The 27,392-nt window shown below is 40.4% G+C and overlaps 1 protein-coding gene and 1 long non-coding RNA gene across 6 annotated transcripts in view; one reads left to right on the top strand and one right to left on the bottom strand.

The window, feature by feature from the left end:
* The window catches only part of LOC115947126 (uncharacterized), a 34,411-nt gene that overhangs the window by 5,332 nt on the left and 1,687 nt on the right, over window positions 1-27,392 (top strand). The window contains exon 2 of the long non-coding RNA XR_004081080.2: window positions 18,670-18,859. This is a non-coding gene — a long non-coding RNA (uncharacterized lncRNA). The remainder of the gene's footprint in view (window positions 1-18,669; window positions 18,860-27,392) is intronic.
* Window positions 27,337-27,392, bottom strand: part of EPC1 (enhancer of polycomb homolog 1) — a 67,903-nt gene continuing 67,847 nt past the window's right edge. For 4 of the 5 annotated variants that reach the window (XM_034063556.1, XM_034063599.1, XM_034063496.1 and 1 more), the window contains one exon: window positions 27,340-27,392. This exon is cut by the window's right edge and continues 1,350 nt beyond it. The gene's annotated coding sequence lies outside the window, so the exon portion shown is untranslated. The other variant, XM_034063428.1, reaches the window with a different exon arrangement.

Here is a 27,392-nt window from a genome sequence, read left to right as displayed (position 1 = left end):
TATTGGCTCCCAAAGGGGTGGAGGAGTGTCTTGATATAGATAAATTTATGTTTGGAAAAGAAAAATTGAACTCTAATGGGAAATATTTTCACTCACTCTAATCAGGGAAATACTTATAGAATAACTTGTAATATAGTTCTACAGATGGACTTTAAAGTACTTTGGAATATTTTTAAAAGTGAAGATGTATTTGAAATTATTAAGTTAATGTCAGACTTCTAGTATGAGACATCAACAGCCCATGTATGCTGTAGGCCCAGTTTACATTGTTCTTAATGCTGGCCAGAGTGAGCAAACTTGTGTCTGTATGGATATCACAGTCCTTTATCAGGTGTTTTCCCTGGAACAGACCCTTTTATGTTTTAGTTATAAAATTCCATCTTGTTTACCTGTTCATTCTAAGCCTCATCAACATAATCTTCCTTTTTATTCCAAGTCAATAATATCGGTGTTTTCCATCTTCAACAGTTTAATTCTCCTATATGGTAGACACATCATCAACAACATTAACAATACACTGAAGTTATTGTAGTGCAGAAAGTTTCCACTTCCATTTTCATGTACCTTTGTCATTATTCAAAAGTAAATAACTAAAAAATGGGAGAGGAAAGAATACTTCTTTAATCCCTCTCAGTTTCTGGAAATATTCTCTTTCTAACATCAACAGCATCTCCTGGTTTTCAGTAGCACAGCATCAGAACCAGACCTAATATGCTTTGAAAAAAAAAATATGCATATATGTGTTTTGCATTTAATCTAGGATTTACAATGTTAATTGTATTAGTCTTTTATGGAAGACTGCCTGGAGCAACTGTCCTTTCTGTGCAAGGATTACAGATTACAATGATTACAGATACATCAATCCTGCTTCCATTGCTGGAAGGTACAGCCTGGTCTACAGGACCAGTCTATTATTTTAGAAGTTTAATTTTAACAGAATAATGTGAGGGTTAACACACAAATTCATGTTGTTTTAATAGGAAAAAAAAATCATTATATTCCTATTGTATTCCCCACAGTTAGATTTCCCTGGGAAAAGGTAGACAACAATGGTACATTGTTATAAGAAACTCAAAATGTTTTTAAGATGGAGATTGATAAGTTTATGGATGGGGATCACAAAACCAGATAAGAATGACCCTGAAGTTAGAATTCAAACTTGAAATAACTATTCTTTTGTATCCAATTTATTAGTAGGGCCGGTACCCAAATGCATGTTAGAGAGGAAATTCTGTGTGTTTGCAATGTTTTAGCCTTCCATTACAGGACTTCTGTTGATTAGCTATGGGAGTCGGGCTTAGGGCTTAGGGCCTGGGAAGATATGCAGCTGTTGCTTCTGGTGTGAGAAGGTCTTGGAACATCTTAGAAACTTTTGGTCAATTTACTTCCAATTCTTGCTACTGTAAAGATGTTGGGAAATGATAGCTCTTGCTTTCTTCTTATGGTACATCAGAGGTACAGCTTTTGTCCTTTGTGTTTCAGGTCTACAGACACCTGGGATGTGTTCATATAATAGTTCTATGGCTCTTTTAGGATGAACTATCTGTTGTGGCAGTTCTTGGATTGCCTAGGACATTATTCAGTGACCCAAGTAGTCTCTTTCAGTCCTCTGTTGCTCTGTTCTAGACTGTGATAAGATCTGACCCCAGAGAATGAGAAACAGTGCTCTTAAGGTTGGAAGGCCAGACATTTGAACTGCTTCAGACTCTTCTTTCTTGTCCAAATAAAAGAATTTTTGAGAACTCTCAACTGAGCATGTGTGGATGTTGAATGTAACAGAGCAATACCAGTCTGAAGTACATTTCTGTTTTTGTTTGTAAATGTGAGAAGTGGCACAGCTCTTTGCCTTGGAAGCTGGCATTCCCTTTCTTTCTTGTACCTCACAGCTCAACAGCACGACTTGGTCTTTAAAAAAAACAAGTATTAGCATGGTGGTTGCATCACTTCAGAATCAGCTATAAAATCCATATAAAATCCAGGGATAAATCTTTATTAAGATCATTGAAGGCTTTATGAAATATACAAGATTGTAGAGGAAACCCTTTCAGAAAACCTTACATGCATTGATGCAGGTACAGGAGTTTCCTTATACTGGTGTGCTCTGAAGCATAGACATTTGTTGCTTTAAGTAGCATTTCTGTCTTGAGGAAAAAAACTGTGAACACAACAGATTATTACTTAGTAAATCCATTTCTTTGTCTGTAAGGATTTTATCTGTATATGCAAGTGTCAAATAATTTTGCTTTGCTTTTTATTCCAGATAGACATGGCAATTATGTATTAGGTAATAAGCTGAATTCTGTTCCTTTCTGCACATGGTCAACAGAATTCACTGCAATGCTAGCAAGTATATTTATGTAACTTCATGAGAACACTGAAAAAGGGGTAAAGGTTTGGTCTGCTTCAGGCAGCCTTCCCATGAGATTACTGTTGTTCATGTCTTTGATGTCTCTTCAAGGTTCAACATGAAAATAAACAAAATCATATATACAAGACTTTAAATCTGCTGTCAACTGGTTAATTGATTAATATTTTTTTCCAGATTACTTTGCTTCCACAAAGAAAAAGCAGCCAATATAATCAGCTTTTGTCTCTGGTAATACTGCTCTTCTGCTAATAACTTTTTTCTGGTTTTTGGGAAATATCAAGAGACATCTCTTTTTTGGACTTTGCCTTGTGCAGTAGGCTTCTTAGAGTGTTAAACAACCACAGTAGTTACAACCTAGAGCAGATTTTACCTAACCTCTCATAAGCATCTAGAATTTTAGCTTCTAGTCTAGTCTTCTTATTGTGTATAGACGAATTTAAATACCCAATAAGGCAATCTATGTCAATGTAAGACAGGTCAGATAAATTGTCCTTTGGACATCTACTTCCTGTTGACTCTAAAAGAGCCCAAGGAAACTAACGTAGCTTTGCATAGTCAAATCCTAGATGCCAAGGTAGGATGGATACTGAGTTGGACTCCTAAGTGGGAGAATTTTATTCAGATGATTTGCTCATGGAGCTCTTCAATGTAGATTTGAGTTTACCATAAGGACATTTCCACAAAGCCGCCTACAGCAGCAATACCTCCGTTTCAGAACATCCTTTTTAGTTACATGATAGCCTTGGATCTCCTGCACATATTTTGTACACTTTTTAGAACAGTTTTTCCAAAACAGAGGCTTTTTGGCATTCATATGAAGGAAAGTGTTCAGATGATGTAGAATCAGATTGGTTCTATTTGGCAAAGATCAAATGGAATCCATTAAAATGCTATCGATTCAAACTTTACACTGAAATACTTTCTATAAGAGCTCTGTCATTAGCCCTCTGAAATGGCTGATTAGACTCTGACATGAGTTATGAGCATATAGAAGCTACCAAATGGTATTTGTGTACATAGTGAAAGGAGTAGGACATTAGCAGGGGATGGGACTAGATGATCTCCAGAGCTTACATCCAGCCTCAGCTACTATGGGATTCTGTGATGACTGCACTTCTGGCACACATGTGCCACATCCTCCCTGCCTCTCCCTGTGCCATGACTTCTCAATTGTTCTGTCCACCCTAATATCGCACTTTCTCTATTAAAAAACAAACAAACAAACAACAGACAAACCAGAAAACCAAATGAAACTGGCTTCTTAAAGCTTTTTAAAAAAGCATGTTATACTTTTACATCAAAGACACAAATTGGGTAAATGCCTCTGGTATATTTGAAGGAAAAGCAGCTTCAAGATGGAATCCTTTACAGATTGACTAAACAGCCTGTCAGTAATGGGCTTCTATGTGCTTTTCCCACCAGGCAAGAACAGAAACATCATTATCAATGAATGCATCTCGAATAAAAACAAACCCTAAGTAGAGTATCATGTAGTGAAGTTATCTCCCCACAGAGGGTTAAAAAAATTTATCTACTAGTGTGTTCTATGTATTTTATTTGCCACTGCAGCGATTGAAATCAGACATTCCACTGGCAGAGAACGTCATACAATTTTCCTTTTAATTTGTATGTTGTTTTGTGTGGGTATCAACGATCATCTTTTAAAAGGGACTATAAAGACAATCACATGAAAAATAAGCTGCCGTATGTTATGTTAGGGATATTTTTGCTGTTTTCTTTTTGGATCTAAATGTCCAGTTCATTTTTATAAGCTCTAGCTTACGAAAGCCTACGAAATGGTCCATTTAATGTATTTCAGTAATTTAGAATCAAATAAAAAAACTCTCAGCATGTGCGAGCAAAACATAAATTTAATAGAAGAGCAGTATCAATATTTTGACAATTTCTACAATATTTTCAAGTTCATTTTTTTAAGAAAGAGAATATTTTCACTGTTGCAATTGAGTAGTAAGTGAAAATAATGAATTTCCCATCATTCAAGGTTAGAATTCTGATACCAAACTCCAAAAGCAAGTGCTCATAAACTGATTGATCAATATACAATAGTCCTCATTCAAGCAATCTCTATGATCTTTTGTCTAGTTTTAACCCTGTTAGGATTTCCTGAAGGATTGGAGGAAGTTGATGAAGATGACTATGAAAGTTCTATTTGCTGAAATCAAAATACAAAAGAATTATTTAGATTGACTGAATTTCCTTTTGATTTTTTTCCTGCTTTGCCATATTGTGCTTTTAGATGAGTCGAACTGATGACTGAAGAACAAGTATAATCTCTTAACATGACATGCATATGATGACACACTGCCAACAATCAAGATGTTTGACTGCATTACACTTGGTTATATTTTCAAATACTGTTAATGGAGCTTCAGGGCTGTCATGGAGATAATCAGATGACAGATGATTTGCCTTTCAACTGTGCAAATGAATGCAGTGGATGTCTATCAGAACTGTTCTGTTATTTCTGAGATTGCCACAATAAAATGCCCTTTTCAACAGAATGCTTGATTATTTTGTCAGAGGAACAAATATATTATTGACAAAACTTGAAATATTTGCCCTATCAAGCTACATCATTTAAATCACAGACATCAGGTTCACAATATGCTGATTGCCTGTCTGACAATCTACCATGAGCAATTCTGCAAAAACTACTATGAGTCTCTGCAGAAACCTTTTTCATTCATTTTGGAAAGTAAAAACTGATTTATTTTCTTAAGGGATGTATTTTTGCTTCTCAATTTGAAATTATCATTGTCATCTCTGATCTTGCAATTCAGCTTGGGGGATGTAACCAGATGAAATTGTGGAAAGAACATGCAGTCTCAGCCAAACTCACAGTCATTGTGTTTGCTCTGCATCCGCTGCCTTTTGTACAAACAGACTCCAAGTATTGGCTTTTTACTGCTAGTGGTTAGCTTGGGGTGCATGTGAAAAAACCTTTCAATATCAAAATGTTAATTAATTGGGTAATTCTACATGCAGAACAGTCTGAGCTATTTTGCAGATGCATTTTAATCTTACCTTGTATGTCTGTATAAAGTTTGTAAAGCAATATAGTGTCCTTCAGTGTTGAGGTTGCTGGGGCATTCACTGAATATTTCCCTGTGCCCATACAAGGCAAGAGCTGCTATTTACATAGGCATTAATGAGCCTTTCTGGCACTTTTCTCCTTGCATGCCATTTCTCTGCCAGGGTTACAAGTGCAAAGACAAAGTCCCAGTGGCACAACTGGCAAAGAATCAAACACAGAGGGATATCCCTGATCTCTAGTTCAAGACAGAGATCATCTTATTTTAATCCATTCATTGAAGTCTCATACTTTCACAGATGAAATCTCTCTTCATGTTTCCATCTCTCAGTCATTTTCTACTCAGTGAGATAATATCCAAACCCATAAACTTTCCAGAAACAGTTGCAAACAGTTCTGCTTTATTTGTCCTGCAAATACTATCTATTAGGCATAGAGTTTGTTCGGGTTTTACTACATTTTTACTTTGCTTTTTTCTGCCTTTTACTTTGGAGAACAAAACGTCTTTATTACCTAAACAAGTGATGAAAGAAGATCACATACTGTCTGTATATATTTAGAGGGCATAGCAGGGTCAGCTGCATGTGAAATACAATTGGCAGTTTTTTATTCTGACTTATTTATTTTGATTTATATTATTTCAAGGCTTTTTCTTTTAACAGAGGAAAGGTGTGGAATGGGAACCAGCTTTTATTTTTATATGAGGCCAAGATTAGGTTCCCCTTTCAGTAACTGGAACAAAAATAGGCAGAGCTTTGAGCAGTTGCCTTACATGCTTTAACATTACAAAAAAAAAAACATTCAAAATTTCTAAAATGCCCAGGTGCTTTGCAATGGGAGGCATAACCTTATGCTTCTAACAAACACCTCAGGTCAACTCTGCCATCAGCAGTGTATTACTGCCAGGTATTTGCTTAGTGTTCTGCAAGGAGCAATAGGCCAGTTCCCAGCACAGAGTTGTCTGTCCTCAGTGCCCAAACTACCATTTTGGCATGCATGTAATCAATCTGGGCAGCAGTGACCAATGGGTGAACAGAACAGTGATGTAAGTTGCTCATCCTACCCATGTTTTTTCAAGTTAGGAGTGAGATATAGGTGCAGTGGGAGAAAACTGCTGCTGGTGTTCCCTTCAGTCACACAGTTGCAGCTGTAATTGCAGTAAGTGCAGAAAGCCCACATAGGCTGTTATTAGGATTCTCTTACATCTTAGTTTGGGCATAATGGGACTGAAAAGACAGTAATTTAACTGTATGCCTCAGAACACAGTACAGTGCCAGCATAACTAACAGTGCTGTGTAATTGTTCTCTGAAAACAATGTTTTCCCCCTGACTACAAACCGCAGTGAAATGTATTACCATCTTGGATGGGATTTTTCAGCTGAAGAGCATAATGGAACTCTAGAAATTCTCATGGTACTTCGTTATTTTTCCTCTCCTGTCTTCATCCAAACTACATAGAATCATGGAACCATAGAAAGTTAGGGTTCAAAAGGACCTTAAAATCATCTAGCTCCAACCCCCCTGCCATGGGCAGGGACACCTCACACTAAACCATATCACCCAAGGCTTCATCCAACCTGGCCTTGAACACTGCCAGGGATGAAGCATTCACAGCCTCCCTGGTCAACCCATTCCAGTGCCTCACCACCCGAACAGTAAAGAATTTCTTCCTTATATCCAATCTAAACCTCTGCTGTTTAAGTTTCAACCCATTACCCCTTGTCCTATCACTACAGTCCCTGATTCAGAGTCCCTCCCCAGCATCCCTGTAGGCCCCTTCAGATACTGGAAGGCTGCTATGAGGTCTCCATGCAGCCTTCTCTTCTCCAGGCTGAACAGCCCCAACTTTCTCAGCCTGTCTTCATACAGGAGGTGCTCCAGTCCCCTGATCATCCTCGTGGCCCTCCTCTGGACTTGTTCCAACAGTTCCATGTTCTTTTTATGTTGAGGACACCAGAACTGCACACAATACATCCAGAGATTCCAGTAGCATAGACAAGAGTTGCTATCCTGATCTCTGCAAAGAGATACTATTATTCTGCACTAGACCAAAGTAATGTGGGGATCTAGCCAAAGCTAGAACTAATTTTTAATTGAAATAAAAAACCAAGTACTGCTTCCTTGGTGACAGGATTATTCCTCGCTCATAATGCTGAAATGGTTTTCAAGAAAAATGCATCTTCAGGTAGACTATGGAAGCCATAAAGATGTTTGACTTTGCTCACAGCAGAGCCACAGGAAGAAGGAAGTACAAATATCCTGAGCAGCCTGTGTGGTAATTATAAACACAGAGAGGGTAGGCTTCTCATTGCTGTCAGTCCTCCTCCTGCCAACTACCCATCTGGTCACCATGAAGGTCCTTTCATGTGATTTATGTTTGAAGTGTTGAGGTGTTTTCTGAATACTGACAATTGCCTCTTTGTATGCTGAGCAGAGCAGTCCAGTCAGTCTATTACTCTCAGTCAGTCAGCTGATAGGGGTAACCAATTCTTATAAAGGATTTTTTTTCTAGGCTGAAAGTTGAAGGAAAGGTGATTTTTAGACTTTTATAAAAAAAGGGGTGGGGATTTTATGGCCAATATGAAAAAGGAAATAAAATGAAAATTAATCATCAAATCAGTAAGTGCCGTTTGAAGTTAAGCAGATATATTCGTACCCTTGCAAAATTTCCAGAAGTCTGGCTTATCTCACAAAATGAAAGGTAATTCTTCCAGCAGCATTATGTGCTATTCCCATTTCCAGAAACAGAAACTTCATTTGCTTTCTTTACTGAACACAATCAGATTTTTCTCTAGGAGGGCACAGGGCCTATACATTCAGATGGACCAAGGATGCCAAATGGTGTTTTGGTATCCCTTATAGGAGAGAAGAAATGAGTGACACTGCCAAGAAGAAAAGGGTATAAGGACTCTCACTGACCTGTATATGAGTGTCTTTTCACAGAGTCACAAAGATCTTTAGTGAAGTCTGAGTGCTGCAATAATCCTGTGTCCACCATTGCCAAGGAGAGAGCACAATCAGCAGGGTGAGGGTAGGGATACATGCCAATCCCTCCTGCTGGACCGCATCTATCCTGAGACTGTTTAGCAAAGAGCCAAAGTTAGCTGGGGACAAATGCTGCTCTTGCCCACAACATGTCTCTTATCCCCACCCGCTGAAAGGAATCCTATACTCAGCACCATGTTCCCAGGAGCACGGGATTGCTTCCCTCCTCTTGGTCCTCAGCCCATTGCAGTTCCAGCCAGAGCAGAAGTCAGCCCATGAAATTCAGATTTTGGATACTAAATAGCAGTAATTCAGTGTTTTTCCTTCATCCTCCAGCAAATAGGCTTGTCTAAAGTGTGAGGGGTTTTATGCTAAATTTTGCCTTAGCGTCTGGTTAGCAGAAGATTTTATCTGTTCAGGATCTCAGGAACATTCTTGGACCTCAATGCTTTGGGGAACAAAGCTAGAAAGTGTTTGAGACATTATCATCACAGGAATATGTGTATATATATCAGAAACATGTGGTTTTGCTAAAATGGTCTTGGAACTGTTTCTGCATGCCTCTTGTGTCCCCTTGGATCATTATTGCCATTCTTTCTGTGCTGGCATTCCAAAGCTGCTGATTCACAGCCTGCATCTGGTTCTGTGGCGTTCTTGCCAGCTCAAAGCCTGATTCATTATTTGGATGCTTATCTTGCTTGAGTCATTCTCCCTCTATCACTGACTTGTTTGTTTTAACATCCTGTATGTTATAAATATAGTTCTGCAGCACCTTTCCTCACTGTATTTTATTAGACTATTTGGTTGATCAGAAATAAACTGTTCTCTTTCTTCTTTCTTTCCTTCTTTCTGCCTTTCGGCTCAGTTCTGCAGTTGAGGCTAGGAGGACAGTTGATACACATGTGGAGGCCTGTTGACTTCGGAAAGGCATGAGAATACCTGTGGAAGCAGAGTAACCAGGCCTAGGGTCAGGATAAAGCTCTTTAAGTTGCCACTGGTCAGAGCAAAAGCTGGGCTTTCCAGATGTGTTACTGTGGACAGTCGTTTGGGATTTTTGAAACTTAACATTGTTTGTAGTCTGATGTATACCCCAATTGTTTTATGTATCTGTGTTAATTCACTTATAATTATTAATGAGTTTGAATTCTTCAGTCATGTAATACGAATTGGCCATCAAAGATAACACATGAGACCAGATAGCGAAGAGCTTTGGATCAGTAGAACAGTGATTAAGCTTCACTATATGCATGTTAAGAAGGATGGTCTTCTTCAAATTCCTGCACTAAACCATCTGAAAACTTAAGTGACTCATCATCCTATGGAGTTCATCTCCTTTCCATCAAAAGTGGCCAAGAGCCCATCCTATGGAAATCAGTGAAAATTTGCAAGTGATTTCAGTGGATCTAGGGTTACTTCTAAGAAGCATCTATCCCTTGCCTTAACCAAGGCTGTTTTTATCTCTCCACAAATTTCTGTGAGAGTTCCCCATTGAGAAAGCTTCTCAGGACACAGGTGACTTCTTTAGAGTGAGGTTTCCTCTACTGAAATATTGAATATGGGTAGCAGCTGTGCAGCCCTCTTCATCAGTGCACTTCACAACTCTTACGTCCAGCTTTGCTAGGCAGAAATAATTTCCAAGTGTGGGATGTGAATTTGGTGTCCATAGTCTTTCAGTCTTTTTCTGCTGGAACTTGCTTATCCTGCCAATGTGGGCATGCATTCAGTGGTAAAAATCATGTGCACTGAGAACAGCATGGGCAACCTCCTCAGCCATTTTACTAAAAACTGATCGTATAGAGCTGTTCACCAAAAGCCAAAACCAGCTGTCCTTCAGGAGACCTATCCATAAACTGACAGAAATCCACTATTACTGACTTGTAACAGCAGTCATGTTATATTTGAATGGATGGAGATGGGCTAGACATTGCCTGTAGTGGTCACTGTACATGGCACAAATCAGCAAAACATTCCAGGCTCAGCAAGGTTCTGGGTTCCTGCAGTCTGAATGTTAGCAGCTGCCCCCAGTTCACAGTAAGATTTGCAACACTGGGTTTTTCTCTCCAACACATTCTTGGATTCTTACAGTTATGTGGGAATTTTCACTTTCAGGGATTTTCTTGCTAAGAAGCATCCCTCAATCTTTGAAAAACTGTGAAGTGTACAGTTCACTAGCTCAGAGCAAGAGGGCACAGTCTGTGAGAGTTTTACTTGTTTTCAGCTCAGCCTAAGGACTGGACCAGCAGAAACATATGGCAAGATCTCTTCTTCAAATACAAGGTGCTAATTGCAAGTTAACAAAAGCAGGAGGCAGATTTAAAGATCCCTGGTCTGCTTTTCTGAGCACATTTCCCTTTCCTGAACTTTCACTGAAGTCTTCTCAAGCCTGAGATTTGGCCAACCATGTTCACATTGAAATGGTAGAAATTTATACCAGGAAATAAGAGCAGGAAGAACGAGAACAGCAAAATGATCTAAAATGACTAGCAGAGAGAGGCAAAACCCCAAAACTGCATTAGAGAGATGAGGCTTCTGGCTGCCAAACATGTCATCACTAGACATTTTCTAATAGTTACAGTACTGGTATTTTGAAAATATTTAAGAAAAAAAGTAAATAAATGGAGCCAGATACTAAGTCATTGCAGGAATATATAGTAAGTACCATATGAGAAAGGCCGCTAAGTCCAGTGGCATGGATATAATTCACTCCCAGGCACTGTGACAATTTAAGGCCTAATCTCTGCTGAATTATTTTGGGCCTGGTCTCTGTGGTTGCTGATGAATCTGTCTTCTTCCATGCTACTGTAAAAGGGTGTTTAGCCCCAGCAGTGTATGAAACCGAACAAGCAATTTATTTCAGGGAATGAGCTTAATGTTCCTGAGAAGATGGAAAGTTACCAGGTGGGTTATCTTCTGCACCTAATCCTGGTCAAATAGTTTCATCATAATGTCTATTAGACCAACCATAACCAAAAGGTAAAATTTCCCAAGTATCCACAGGACCTGAAGACATTCAGCATCTCCAGCCAAACTGTTCTTGCTGCTGACACATGACACAGGCATACAGGTTTTTTCAGTCTGCACTAGGATCATCACTGCTAGCATTGTAAAGTGCCCAAGGGTTAGCAAGATTTCTCCCATTCTCATTACAAATTCAGCATGGAGTGTGGTATGCAAAGTGGGTCCTAATCCCAATTAAATAATTTTGTTTTCTGGTACTTCAGTATTAGGTAGAGGTTTTGTGCATGTTATTTTCCTTATTGCTTAGTCCTGTTGCTTGTCTCTTTCTGTAGATCTCTGTTGAGCCCACTTCTCCCGTATGGAGAATTCACTTGTCACTCTGATTTACAAGGAATAAAAGGTGTTATGTCCCTGACAAATCATGTTTGTCACCACTTGACTTACTCTATGGGAAGTTTTTTTTTTGGGACCATCAACAAGGAGGTGATTACATAACTGGATCTAGTGTATCAACTCATTTTTTGGTGCCTTTGCTTATGTAAAACATGTTTTTCCTATAGCTGCAAAGGTGCAGGATTACTTTAGTACCACTGAATTTGAGGTGGAAAATGAAAATGCAGATTCCCACTGAAAGGGAGCTATCACATCCTGTGCTGGCTCTGTTAGAAACCTCATCTTCAATGCAGAGCACTGAAGCACTTATTTTTCGAAGACTGAGGTAGTGTCACTGACCAAACCTCATGTGTCTGCTTACAAAGGTCCGAGTTCATTGCTGTTGTGGTGATTGGTTCTATGATAATGATGATCCACGTCTGTCAGAACCTGGCTTGAGACCGTCTGTGTGCTTTTGTGCTAAAAGATGTCTTTTGTTACAAAGCTTTGGCCTGTGCTGCAGAGCAGACAAATACCCCCAAGGCAAGTCTCTGTATGCCACTGCAGTGCTTATGAGCCTTCAAAAGTCTCTAAACCAGACACCTTAACTCTACCAATTTTACCTATGTCAAGAGAAACAACAAAAACCAGAAGGACAATGGCAACCTGGACCAGTGGACGAATATAGAGGAACAGAAGGAAAAAGAGTCAATGATTGGTGAGTAGTTTGGAAGGACTGATCCATGAGAGAAACAAGGACAGTTTGATGTACTAGATATAAAGAATGCCTGAAAGTGGGTTTGGCTGATGGCATCTGACTGCCTTCACCAGCCACAGTCAGGCATTTCTCCAAAGCACCAAGATGAGCAGTCTGACAAACTGCTTATCCCTGCGGCTTGCCAAAGGCTGTGTTCCAGCAGGAAGACCATCGGCGCCAGGGAAACTGCAACAGAGGCTGTTAATTTCCATTTTCAAGGATTGTTCAGTGTTTACCCACATCCATCTTCTCATCCTGGGGCAATCTCCTCCTCCTACTGCTCCTCCCCAAACCACACACAATGACACAAGCCTTCTGCAGAAAGGACTCTGCACTCTTTCGTTTGCCAGCATGACCCTGAGGGGCAATGGTTATTGTGGGCATCAAGGCTACCTTAGTGCTTACTCATACAAACATGCAGGAGCATTTGCTGGTGCATTAGTTCCTTCCTGCCAGCTCCTACAAATAAAGAAGCTGTTTATGGAAATGAAGAATGGGATATAAGATTTCTTGTTGGGCACACTTTAAGATGCTTCCTAAGCCTTAGCTTGTGCTTTCTTTTCCAAGGTACAATGATACTAATTTTCTCTAGAGCAAAATGTTAAACAAAAGCTGGGAAGTTTTTCTTGGGAAATTTTTCTTGTGAAATTCTTCTTTTTGACCATATTGCCAACAAAATACTAAACCACACCGATTCTAACTCTGTGTTGCAATTTCCTATGCTAAAGCAACAGTTATTTCCATAGTAATGAACCAAATGTTTTGAGCTTTAAATTGGGCATTTTTTGAAATGGAAAGTTATGTTTGCTCTACTGCTAACATCAATGGACCACAAACTAAATACTCTAAAGAATAAAACAAGGTTTGAACTCAGAAGAGACGACAAACTTCAGATTTATCTGTGCTGTATTATCTGTGCTCTACTCTGATTTTGGATGTGGCTGGTTTACTTCATCTGTGTACAAGCATACTTTAAGAGACAGGTTTATCACACTGAGATGCACAATTATAAATAGAATACAAACTTACAAGCCTTATGAAATACATATCTCTAGAACTAAGATTACTTCTAAGATGATGTCATCTTTATGCTTAGAAAATATTACTGGACATGGAAGTGCCTTTGTTTAGTTGATTTGATCCCATTTTATCTATGGCCTCAATTACACAATCAAACACATTAAACTGATTCTTTTTTCAACTTGAATTCTTTGATGATAAAAGCTAGTTTATCCCAGAAACTTGATAAAATAGAAGGCCAATTTAGCAAGTGAGATTTCTTACACACTCCCAAGAACTGGCCCATGATACCTTATGTTGCAGAGCTTGGATTTGGCAGTGTGATTGTTGATGTCTACAGAAAGTGGTAACCCAGTGCACAGATCTGCTCTATTGCCATGAAAAAGCCATGATCCCTGTCCATTTGTGTATATGCCATCTCATCATCTCAGACTTTTATAGAGACTAACTACTTTCTTAGGCACGAAGTTTTGGTCTGACCCCTGAACCTTGTGCTCATGTCCTGCACATATTGAGGATATATATATATATATGTATATATACAGTTAAAATAGCTTTAAGGTCTTACCAAAAGTATCTACCATCAGTGTTTTCAAAGATCTGCTTCTCAGATGGGTGTTAGCACTCACATCTGAAGTTCCAGTAAAAACCATGCTGCTGGAAGCAGCACAGGACATTAGCTTCAGTGACAGTGACCAGAGTGGTTTTGATCCAGTGAGTGAGAAATCCTCTCTTTTGCCTCCAAGAAGCTTTTGACTTTTCTGTGCCTGCTGCAGCCTGAACCACCACTGTGGGTCCTTTCATGCCCCTAAATTAATCCCACTGGTTAAGATAAGAACAGTCCGGTAACTAAGGTATAACACAAATCACTACTGCTACTACCAAGAGTAATAATGATAAGAGAAATAACAAGGGAAGAGAATACGATACCATCCGCTGAAAATGAGCCTGACCCAGAAGGGAGCGTGCCCTTCTGTGCAGCTCCCAGTTACCTCCCTGGGCATGACGTGCTGTGCTATGGCATACCTCTTTGGCTAGCTTGGGTCAGGTGTCCTGTCTCTGCTTCCTCCCGGCCTCCCATCCTCCCTGGCAGAGCATGAGACTCAGAAAGTCCTTGGACAGAGTAAACATTACTGAGCAGTAACTAAAAACACCGGTGTTATCAGCTCTGTACCCAAGCTGAAAGTCAAAAACACAGCACTGCACCAGCTACTAAGAAGGAGAAAAATCGACTGCTACTGCTGAACCCAGGACGTGGTGGTACAACAGTTTTTCCCTTCTCAGGTGGTAGTTGTCTCCTGAGATACACTGAATGTGTCATTTCCTGAGACAGTGTGTTTATGTTGTAAGGGCTTGAAGGCAGGAAAGAAGGGAACCAGTTTTTCAGTGTGCTTTGTGGTCAACCACTGAAGAGACAACTCAGGTTCCCCTTAAATGAAAGTCAACCCTGCAGTCAAGTCAATATTTCTTTTGCATGTTGCACTGTCAGATGCCTATAATAGAGATGGTCTTGATCCAAGTAAAGCATACTTGTTAAAATAGCCAAGAAATTATATTATCAGTAGCTATTGTGAGAAACATCATTCTGAACAGCTGAAGTTTCAGGGAACTGAACAGAGATCACATCTTTGGAAGTGCTGGGTAAGGTTAAAATACAAGTGAATATCAAGCTGCAGTATCATATCTGCTACATCTGCCCTAGACATGTTTATATGACCAAAATGAAGGGTGAAACTTTCAACCAGGAACAATTCAGTCTCCCATAAATCATAAGAATGAGAAAGGAAATGCATCTGAGTCCATGAGTATTTACATATTTGATTGCACAGGCAAATTAAATGCTTAGGCATATAAAGCCTAATTTGCTTTGCTAGATAAGCACATGTAAACTGGATATAGAATTTGAAAATGTGGCCCTAATTTGATGTAATTACTAATTTATGCAAATCCAATTGGTACTCTGCATTTGAGGGATGTTCCCTAAATCTTAACACAATGTAGCAACATTGAACATTCATGTGAGAAAATAATCAAATAAGGAAATATTGACCAGAAGGGTTTCAGAGCTTTATTTTTGGGGAACACCAGCTGTTACTGTTCTTTATTGTGTTACCTTGGCTCCTTCAGGTATATGATGGGGAGAATTTTCACAGAAGCAATGTCTCTTATTCTTTTCTGTTTTGACTGTTTCGATACAATCATAGTAGACTAAAATAGCTTTTATGAAGAGGCACTATTTTGTTCCTTATTGCTTGACCTTTTTGCTTACAGTTCCTCTCTGTAACCCATTCCCAGTTTAGGGCAGTAATATACGTAATGCCTCGTCTCTAAACTTTAGTATTTGGTATTAAAATGTTAAAGGTATTCAGATGCGCTACAGAGGTGTGTTGAAAGGCTTTTATTATATATGGATTACACAGTGAATTGTCTCTGCTTTATGTACCTGAAGATTAGTGTAATCCCTAATGGCATGCACCTGAAATCCACTAAACCCACAGAGAGGGTCGTAGGCATTGCTGTGGAGAACACGACTTCCCTGCTCATCACAGGAACCCTTGGTACAACCAGAGGGTGGAAAGTTTGCCTTGCTTCTCTTTCTGCTTAAATCCCCACGTGTAGGGTGGCTATCTACCAGGGAGGGAAGGAAGGAGTATAAAATGGTGAGAATGGAAGCCAACCATTACAGTAGAATCAAGTACAGATTAACAGATGAACACAGAAAAGTTCAGCAGTTGGAAATTTGCCATTTTTTGCTAATCTCTTCAGATTACTCTGCATATGCAGGGTATATTCCTTAGCAGGTTTGAGAGAATAATAAAAATGATTCTCCAGACACAGGAAATAACAATTAGAAATAAGATAAAAAATGAAGCGAATCTATGAAACAAGTAATATGGGGTAGCAGTGACAGGTACCCCTGAGGCTGAAAAAATGAATCATAATGGAAATATCACCCTTTATTTCATTCTGATGTTAGATGTACAAATAAGTGTTGTTAAAGTCAATGCCTGGTATTTACGGCTGGGGATTGATTTGACCTTAAGCTCTTTAATTTTGTTATTCTGCAAAAGTACACATTGTACTACCACAGCAGCGGCTACCTTGGTTCCGGCACTTTTCTTGTTGGCCTCTCTTGCCTTGAACAGTGTGAATCAGCTCATGGCCAGAAGCTCTTACCCCATTAAGTTATGTCATTAGCCCATTTGCTATACTGCTGGGAAAGCAAGAGACTCATAACTGAGACATCAGAATTAGCATGAGTAAAGCACAAGGAAGTTTTATCAAAAGCAATTCTGCACCACAAGGGTTTTTTAACGGCTGGTACTTGTGGGTTTGATAGGTAAACATATAATTCCTGATTTTATACGAGGAAATAAATATACATGGTTTGTCATTTGACATTACCAAAAACTTTACAGATTAAAAGAAGTTGACTTGGAATGGTGACCAAACTCTCTAAAATAGGTAACAGACCCACTAGTTACAGTGGGTAACTGATGGTGTAGTTATCCAAACTGTGCTTCCTCTTTTGTTAAAATATCTTTTAAATCTGGTAGAGAACCAAATTCTTGCTTCTGGTTGCTATTTGTGTTTCTTGTAAATATATGTTATAAGCACAAAATTGATTTTCTGGCACTAATGGACTTGGGTCTTTGAATGTTTATAAGGTACCTGGGAGCTATATGGAAATGTTTCTATACCACTAACACTGCCACTTTCACAGACATCGCTAATTTTGGAATAACAAATCAGCAAATACAAATCTGCTAATCACTACAGTGGTATTCACAAAGGCTTTTTTTAACCCAGCGAGGTTAATCTGCCTGTGCTGCCTCTACAGTCAGGAGGAAATGTCTTTAACACAATTCAGAGAAGAAACCTAAAAGTGAAGCGCTCTAAACGATTCTGTAGAGTAGACCTTGTGTAAGGGGGTTTCAAGAGACAGCTGCCTGAGCCTGCAAGTGTCCCCACATTATGGCCCATAAATCCTTTCCTATTTAAGAAAATAAATTCTAATAAAACAAATGGCAGCCATGCAGGGGACAAAAATGAACAAAAGGAGAAAGCTGCTGACTTCATGCTTCCCTGCAGGGAAAACGAGGAAAGGGTGGAGAATCACCCAGACACTTTCTGATCTTCCTGTCGGATAGAATGGGAACAATGAGGTGGCTGGGGTGAGCCTCGACAAAGCACTTTCATTTTGGCACTTCAATAAATGCTGGCAGCATTTTCTTTTTTAAGGTCAACATTCTGTGCACAACCTCAAGGTAAGCTTTCCAAGTCACTCAAGTTAATTGATACATCGGGGATGTGGAACTGGAACATTATGTCCTTGATGTTACTTTAAAATATTGCAAGCTTATATGTTGCCTTTGGGAGAAGGGCCTAGAAAACTCCAAATGCATTATAAAAGTGTTGGTCAGAAATGGGGGGATTCATTGCAGCCATTTCCTTTAATGTGTGCCTCTGATTGAAAACTCTTGAGCTTATGTCTTCTGCTGTAGTTCTGATGATTAAATACTGTCCTGCCTCCCAAGTTGGATCTACTTTAATCTTGTCTGGAACTGTCCTTTTGCTGACCGTGTGTACATTTTATACAAAAATAGTACGTGCTTCCAGCTCTGAAGTTACAGCTGCCTGCTGCAATGTAGCCTCAAGGCTTCACAGCTGAGGGGGTTGAATTTGGTGCAATAGCTTGTTACTGCAGAGACTGGCTCCTCTGATCAGTGGGGCAAAGAAATATGACTTACCAGCAGCTCTAGGCATGTTCAGACCCTGCCCTCCTCATGGCCATACAGGGTGGAGTGAAGCCTCTGCCACCTGCTGCCTCAGCCAGAACCCATAGCTCAGTGAGGGGAGGAGGATGGCTCCTGGACTGCCTCTGTTCACCTATGTATTCAATGTTCAAGGACCACAGAAGGGATTCAAACACCTAAATACAAATGGCTTAGGGCAGCAAAACTGGCCTCCAGCTGCCACTCCAGAACAGCACAGGTCTCCTGTAGGTCATGTCACATCTGTCAGCTTGGTGTGGGTTATGTTGGGAATACCCAAGTGTCACATGGGACAAGATATGCTGTTCAACTGAGCAAACCAAGCCCTATGGCTCAAAAAATTATTACTAACCAATAACAGGGTTTTTTTTTCATCGTATAGGAGATTGTCTATCAAAACTACCTGGTGTGGAAACAGTTGTTGCTTGTGTTCTATTGGAGATGCCCTGACTGAGAGGGGAATTCTCTGAAACTGGAGGTCCTACAGGAACCTGGAGAGGCCCATCAGAGTTTCCAAGACCCTGACTCTGCCCCTGGAAGTGACAGCTTGAATCTGCACAAACTGTGTGAAGGTATGGTCTGTTCTGTGTTGCTGCAGGGCCATGGCTGCATTTTATCTAATCCAGTGAAAGCAGCACATATCCTGCTACAGTCAAGTAGGGAAGACTTGTCCTAACGTATTTTTATAATCATGCTCTTCCTGTGCACAGCAGTCACTGGGTGTAACTGTAAATAAGGATTGCTTTTATCTTGAAGTTCAGAACTATGAGGTTTCTCCATTGCTTATGTAGTGTCTGTACACTGAGACACAAGGATGACAGCTGCCAAGGCCAGCCAAGGGCTTGATGTTCTTGGGAGGGTGGCTCCAGCTGAAGTCTTTTCTGTCACTGCTATGTTACTTTTACAGTATAGTTTACTCTTGCAAAGCAAAACTGACTTCATTGCAGTGTGCCTACACAGTGAAATCAGTAAAATCTTTAGCACTTGAAACCTGAAGCACTTTTTAAGTTAACACCAGTTTCCAGCTTTAAACAAGTTTTCTCATGTGAGCAATAGTACTGCATTCATTTAACTGAAAATGAATTCACTGAAAAAGGAAATGTGGCAGAGATGAGGCACCAATCCAGCACTATAAAGGGAAATCTTGTGATACCTTCAGCTGAAGCTCAGAAGATCCTGGCTCACATTCATAGTTCTCTTTTACTTCAGTACTTTATTTTATGCAAACTGTATGTTCTGCATAGATCAGTCACAATACTAAAAAGTGGAGACCGGGCAACAGTTGCTCATTTCACTTATGAACAACATAACTGGATGTAGCAACCTCCATGACTCACAGGAAAGGACATAGGCTTCAAGAGAGATTCATTCAAAAGAGCCCCTGAAAGCCAGCACACACTCTGGGAAGATAACTATGCCTTTTTGGTCTCTGTAAGCAGAGGTATTCCAACTTGATGCTATTTGATATGACTGATTCGATTTGAAGGATGAGCTCTGGGGTTAACAGGGAGCTGTAACCTAGCAAGGGTTGTCCCTCCTTAGAAGCCCATGACCAGCCAGAGCTTCCAGATGAAGGCCAGGAATCTCTGGTCCTTCCACAGATCAGCTCTTGCTTCTGAAAGCTGCTCTTGGCTTCAGTTCTTAATGAATTCAAACACAGCAAAATCCATTCCCCACGACAAAGGTTATTCCTTTGACAAATAGCTGCTCCCTCTGCCTTCTCACAACTCTGCTCCTGCTGACCTTGTACCAGGACCACTTTCCTACCCCAGAGTTAAGCAAGCTTGCATTTTAAACATGGGGAATCCTTAAGCTGTAAAGAACTTTCTGAAATGAGACAAAAGTAGGATTGATATCAGCAAATGTATATTTATATTCTGTGCTGGCCCCAAGCCATGTTTAACTTTTAACCAGGTTTGTTATGAAAGGGTCTGTAGCCAAGACCAACCTTACAAACACAACGGGAACCCATAAAAAATCTTAACACCTCTGATTTCTGAGTAAATATATGATAAAGAAGCTAGTTTTGATAATGTTGTTTTCAAAGTAATTAATTTTTAACCTTAATCATTACTCAGTGTAAAGCATAGCTTATTTTTCAGCAACATAGAGTAATTTTCAAAGAAATTGGTCATATATAGCAAACAAAATCCATGTATTATGTCAATAGAAGCAACACCCTGGAATAATTTCCTTCTGTTTTTCTAGCACAGCTTACACATTTTTTTTTGTGGCACAAAATAATCATACTACATTAATTATATAAGGAATGTTTGTAGATATTGAAATCATACTTTTGATTGCTAAAGTTGGGCACCAGGTTTATGAGGGATAATTGCAATTTTATTTTATAAACTCATCCACAAAATGGCCTGGATTCACCAACAAGTATTTAAATGTGTTCAAGTCTTAACCAAGAGCAGCATAAGAGCAGAATAGTGATTTTTGGAAGGCTGGACTGGGACCTATTGAAACTGAATTCCTGCTGTCTGTTATGCATGTTTGTGTGATGGGAATCTGTACTATATTGATGCTGATTTCATGAAAATAAGAAAGAAATCAAGTAGGGAATAATGACATGCTCCGAGTTCTGTCAATAGATCCTGAAGCCAGGAAAGATCACAGAATGAGTGATGTTGTAAGAGATTTCTGGGAGTTATCTAGCCTGAGTCCTAGAGTGGGTTGCCTAGGACCACATAGATCTCCAAGGATGGAGACTCCACCTCCCTGGGTAGCCGTGTGCTAGTGCTTAGTTACCCTCACAGTGAAAAAGTGTTTCCTGATGTCCAGAGGGAAACTCCTGTGTTTCAGTCTGTGAGCACTGCTCTAGTGCTGTCACTGGGTACCAGGATCTGCTGCCCTGTGCATACCACTGGACTTCCCTCAAATCTTCTCTAACCTAATCCATGGCTCCTTCTGAAGAACAACCAGTCCTAATTTAAACACTACTATGAACCGTTATGTTGTAAACATAAATGATCATATGTGGTAAATTATATGTTTTCTGGTACCTTAAAGGGCCTTCTATTGTCCTGCCACTGGTCTCTGTGCAGGCACTTGGGGATTGTGCTCGGCTATCCATAGCACACTGAATGAAACAAGGTAGGCTCTGTGGCTCTCACCATCAAGTGTGTATAGAATTTTGGCTACTCCCACAGCTTTCCTCTGAATCCTTCAGTGCAGCACTGCTCCCTGTGAATGGTGGCTGCAGTGCTCTGGCAGCCACTGAGCCTGTGCCAAACACTGTCACAGAGCCCCTAGTGCTACCTGTGAAAAGAAGCACATTAAAACTTTTACTCCCATTAATAAACTCGCTGAAAATGAGTGCAGATCTTCATTACAATGCCTGCCCCATCACTAACTTCAAGCCAGGCAGGATATTTTGCACTGTTAGACACACTGCTGCTGCTCCTGACATGCTTATCTGCTACTGTGGCTCGGCAGAAGCCCTTGGTGGTGTGCTTGGTCTGTATGGAGTGAACTCTTTGTGAAAATTGGCTTGTTGTGAACTGTGAGATCACAGCTCTTTCCCGACACCCATACAGAGGAATGACTTTAACTTTCCTGTTACATCTTGTCTCTTCTTGCCTCATTTATTTCAGCTACCCAAGCTGTAGAGCTGTAAATAAGCTGCTCCAATTGCAAACTAAGCTAAAGTCAAAAGTATGATCTCTTTAAGAAATAACACATATTGATCAGAAAAACAAGAGGCAGGAGTGAAAGCACACAGTGATTTACTTGGTGCTATCTCAGCACAAGGGTTGGCAGGGAGGAAGGGAGAAGACCTGGCCAGCCAGAGTGGCAGCTCTGAGGGAAACCAGCAATCAGCTGAGAAGTAGAGCTGGGAGAGATGCAAGGTTAAGATTTCAGGCCAAATCTGTGCTGGGGATAGTTTCTGTGAGGCTGACTCATGACGCCAACTCAGCCAAGATACAAGCAGCACCTGAGAAGCTGTAAGTAAGACTTCTAATGGTGCATGCTGTTGCTTTCTGTGGTTACAACTTCATTCCATTTTTCAAGCTTAGAATTCTAAGCAACTCTTTATCCTAAAGCTTGACTAAAGCTTATCATGAGTAACCTGACACATACTATGCATGCTATTCCAGAAAAGAACAAATGGAATATTTAAGGACACACTAAAAAACTTTTGGAGAACCTCAGTGTGCTGGTACTGGCTGGGATAGAATTAATTTTCTCCACAGTAGCTTGCATGGGGCTGTGTTCTGGATTTGTGCTGGAAACAGTGTTCATAACAGAGGAAGGTTTCCATTACTGTTAAGCAGTGCTTTAACTCAGCCTCAAGACCTTTTCTGCTCCTGAAGTCACGCCACCAGCGAGGAGGCTGGGAATGCACAAGAAGTTGTGAGAGGACACAGCTGGGACAGCTGACCCCAAGGAATATCCTGTTCTATACAGCATCATGTTTGGCATGTAAAGCTGGAAGAAGAAGGAAGGGAGGGATGTTTGGAGTGATGGCATATGTCTTCCCAAGTAACTGTTACACATGATGGAGCCCTGCTCTCCTAGAGATGGCCGAGCACCTTCCTGCCCATGGGAAGTGGTGATTGGATTCCTTGTTTTGCTTTGCTTGTGCATGCAGCTTTTGCTTTACCAATTGAACTGTCTTTATCTCAACTCATGAGTTCTCCCACTTTTCCTTTTCCAGTTCTCTCCCCCACCCCAGTGGGGGCAGTGAGCAAGCAGCTGCATAGTGCTTAGCTGCCAGCTGGGATACCGAATGTGCTGTGGGATTTTCAGGAACCTGAAGGCAGTGTGTCTGCTGGCCTGGCAGTGAGATTGAGCAGAGGACAAATAGCTGAAGCAGGATCAGTCTGTATCTCTCTGGGAAGCATTAAGAAAATGGGAACATTATCTAAGGGTTGAGTCACTGGAAGTTTCTTTTGTATTATTATCTGCTGCCCCTCCACCATACCTCCAGTGCTGAAGGTGACTATTGTCTCAAGGAAGCATCTCAAGGATGGCTGTAGTTGCTGAGCAGGTACCCACAAACAGCAAGTACCCATGGGAACAGTGGTTAAGTGCCAAATTAGTGACAGGTCACTCCTGTAAGGGACACCAAATTCTTGGTATATTATTGATTTTCTGTATAATGGTTCCTGACCTGTAAAGTATCTCTGTAAACTCTCTATTTTTGTTTTGTGTTAGATGCAGGGTTTTAATCTGCTTTCTTTACTGTGAGCTGCTGCCTTTTTAGGTTTGGGTCTTGCACTTCCAAAAGAATTTATGGGGTTATGATACTTTAATACAATTTTGTATTAATAGGGATTTACTCTTTTGTAAGTATCTTTCCAACAAATGCACTACATAGAAAATTAAAGCTTATTAAAAACCAAGTATCTCTAGAATAAACCACTTGTTGGGATACCCCTGGAAGTATCATCTCACAGAAGCAAGAGAAGTCAAAAGCAGCTTTGTCAGAGAACTAGCAGATAGATGACACTGCCTCTATTAACTGGTTTGGCTGCTTCTCTACAATTATGTTTCATGAATCAATCTTTCAAGAACAGAAACTGTAATGAGAAACATCAGCTAAGCAAGTATTACTGACAGCTACAGACTGATTTACACTGGCAATGCACTGAAAACCACAAATGAAAGGATGTAATTCTAGAGACTTCAGTAAAAGTATTTTATCTGTATCAGTGCCACGGGTTTATAATCCCTGAAGACCTGAGATACAGTGCTGATGAGAGAGGATTCGTGTAAAGGTCTCCCTTCTCTCATCAAACCTGTCTCCTACTGAACCAAAAAAATGCTGGTTATGGCACTGACAGCTCTGCCACATAAAACCAGCCAATCAAGCCATAGTCCTCAGCTACTTTTACAGCAGGGGTGTAACAAAACAAGACAGGGATTTGAAGGAACACCTAACATCATAAGCATCATCTCTGGCTGAATGGTACTGAAACACTTTGCTCATGTTATTGTCCAGTGCTATGATCAGTGGAGGTCTGGCAGCACCAAACAGGACTGAATTGCTTAAGCACTTGAACAGACACTGGGAAAGTGGAAATCACAATGGAAACTAGAGAAAAAGAATATGTTTTTACCACTGTTAAGTCATTGCATCCCACTACTGGAAAAATCAGTAAACAGCACATAAGCTCTGCAATGTTAACAGTACTCCTTGGCTACTGACAGCACAGGCTCAGCAATTACATACCACAAATACCTACACAATCACATCTCCAAAAGGTATGGGAAACAAAATCATCATAAATTACACTAGATCTGAGAAGGACTTATAAAATAAATGGGTGTAATCAGCCTCCAGCAAGCCTGGAGGCTGCTCACCTGTCACAACAAGCACCAAGTCACAGATCAGTAGTTTACAGCCAGGATGGATGACTTCAGTATGCAAACATTTGAAAATGCTTACACTGTGAAACAGAAGAAATCCGTATCAAACTAGTTTTAAACCAGTGATGTAGCACTTTAGCAGCTTCATCAGAACCCCACTGATTTTTAGCTTCTTCCCAACCTGCCCAGTACTAGCACTTGCTAAATGGCAGTTCTAGACAATACCTAGATACAGGTTAACATACTGTATATAAACTGGAATGGGAATTGCTCCTTATGTCCCTGTGGCAGTAATTCCAGCTCTGAGAGATGAGCTCTGTACATTGGGAAGGCACATACCTCCTTCTTTTAATGTCTTCAGCAGATGGGTTAAAACAGGACGAGAAAGTATAAAAGCTTTAACAGAATTTAGGATATGGGTGGCTTTGCTGTTGCATGCATAAAAAGGTAATGCATGTGGAGGTGCGGCACATGCCACTAACCCAACATGGGGAAGGAAGAACACTTAATGCTAAAATACACCCTTTCACTAATCTTTACTGGAAAAAATAGCCCCAGTTACACTGAAGAGCTGTAGCTGAGTTTCTAGCCCTGTTCCCAAACCCTGAACCAGCATTTACTCTGTGTTGTTGTACACTGCCACCTAACGCACATTACTCAGAGTAGCCAATTGCTGCCCTCCCTTCATAGCTGCTCCCTACCTGGTGACCCACAGTAACCATGTTCAAATTACCAAAGACCTGCATCAGATATGCAGGTTTCTGCCAGAAGCAAACCATTCCTTCCCCTTCCTGGCAACCCCTCTGAACAACTCATGCTCCAGCTCCATGGCACAAACAGGCCAATGCATCCAGCTGCTCTGCTGCTGCATCGCAGGTGCACTCCTAGCATTGGGACTATTTTTAACTTAACTTTTACAGAATTGAACTGCATGACCTGGATCAGCACTAACAGGCCTGCCTCATTAATTGCTTAGGACATTTTTATCCTACAGCCTCATTCTTGTAGATTACTGAAGCTTACTACTTACCTACTGGCTTTACCCACAGTTCAGAGAACAATCTGAACAGAACCAGTCAACAGCAGGTTTGCTTGTTTCTTCCCTCTTCCTCCTGATGTGGATCAACAGTCAGTGCTCTCTCACTCAGTCCCGGCTTTCTCCCATCCCTGATGAAGAAATTATTTCCTATAAATTACTTCCCTAATAGACATACTCTCAATTTTCTCTTCCCTCGGGAGATTTATTTACTTCTTGGAAAACCTTTGCCCCTCCCCCTCCCCAAAACAAACCCAAACCACAACCAAACAGAAACAAAACCCAACAAACAAACAAACTACAAAATCATAGAATAGTTTGGGTTGGAAGGAACCTTAAAGCTCATCTAGTCCAACCCCCCTGCAATGACAGGGGGCATCTTTAACTAGATCAGGTTGCCCAGAACCACATCCCGCCTGGCCTTGAGCATCTCCAGGGATGGCACATCCACCAGTTCTCTGGGCAACCTGTGCCAGTGCTTCACAACCCTCATTGTAAAAATGTTTTCTTCATATCCAGTCTCAATCTGCTTTTAGTTTAAAACGGTTACTCCTTGTCCTGCCTTCATTCTTATAGGCCCCTTTTTAGTACTTGAAAGGCCACAATACTGCCTCCCCAGAGCCTTCTCAGTACACTTGATTGGATTACCTTCTCTAACTCAAGAAGCAATAGATTTATTAATCCTGAAATGCCAATATGTCAAGCACACTCACTCCCCATGACACACTCATAGAAAACGAAGTTTTTCATGTCCGGCCACCCCTCACAGTGAGCTGTTGTACACAAACAGAAAACACTGATACAAAATACTCACTGAAAGACAGTGATATCACAGAGCATGTTATTTTGATCTGCACCGTTTTCATCAGTATGGACTCCTGCTGTCCCTTAAGCAGAGGACAAGGATATTTGCAGTTTTAGCTGTCTGAGAGCTTACACAGCCTGCTTCCACCACTGCTCTTCCTGAAGTAGCAATCTTTCATCAGCTGTTGGTTAACGCTCTGGGTCTTTTCTGTCTGGCTAACGCACCTGTATTAAGACATACCCTATGGACAATCGGCACTTCTGGAATCCACTGCTCCAACTGCTCATTCTGCCATTTGTTTACCTGTATCTAGTGGTACCTCACACCTAAGCCTTCAAAAAAAATCCCAAAATTTAGGAGCCATTACCTTTTCATGCACATTTCACATTTCAGACAGCAGCTCATTTTTTTTCCACAGTTTTTGCTATATGGCAGTCCAATTTTCCTGCGTTCAGAAACTTCAGCATGTATTTTTGTATTTTTATATTCTCACCAATGCAGTAACAAACCAACCAGATAGCAGCCCCATCCTTAACCTTAATTTTCAAAAGACAACAGCAACTAATCACAGGGTAAGACTAGTGATCTGGAACACTGTGGCACTGCCCTTCACCTCATACTTCCTTCAAGAAAAGGTCCTCTCCAAGTGTAACTTTCCTTGCCCTGTGGAAGCCACATTTCCTTTTGCTATTTCTCTTTTGCAACTCTGAAGAAGTCTTCCCAGTAAGTGCCTTACCACTTTTGTGTAATACCGTTTTAGTAACTCAAGTTTTCCACAACCATATAAAGAAACTGTCTTTAGTGTTATCATTGGTAAAATTCTTGACAGCTGCAATCACACAGTCATTACTCTTCCTCTCTTAACTGTAAGGATGGCTACCTCAGAAGATCAAATCCTTCGGATAAAAGTAAGAATTATCAAAGAACTTTAAGTTAAGAAACA

This window comes from Melopsittacus undulatus, chromosome 1, assembly GCF_012275295.1.
Source record: "Melopsittacus undulatus isolate bMelUnd1 chromosome 1, bMelUnd1.mat.Z, whole genome shotgun sequence".
In the NCBI taxonomy this organism is placed as follows: Eukaryota; Metazoa; Chordata; class Aves; order Psittaciformes; family Psittaculidae; genus Melopsittacus; species Melopsittacus undulatus.
The sequence above is the reverse complement of the archived record's forward strand: the minus strand, read 5'-3'. Positions and strand labels throughout refer to the sequence as shown.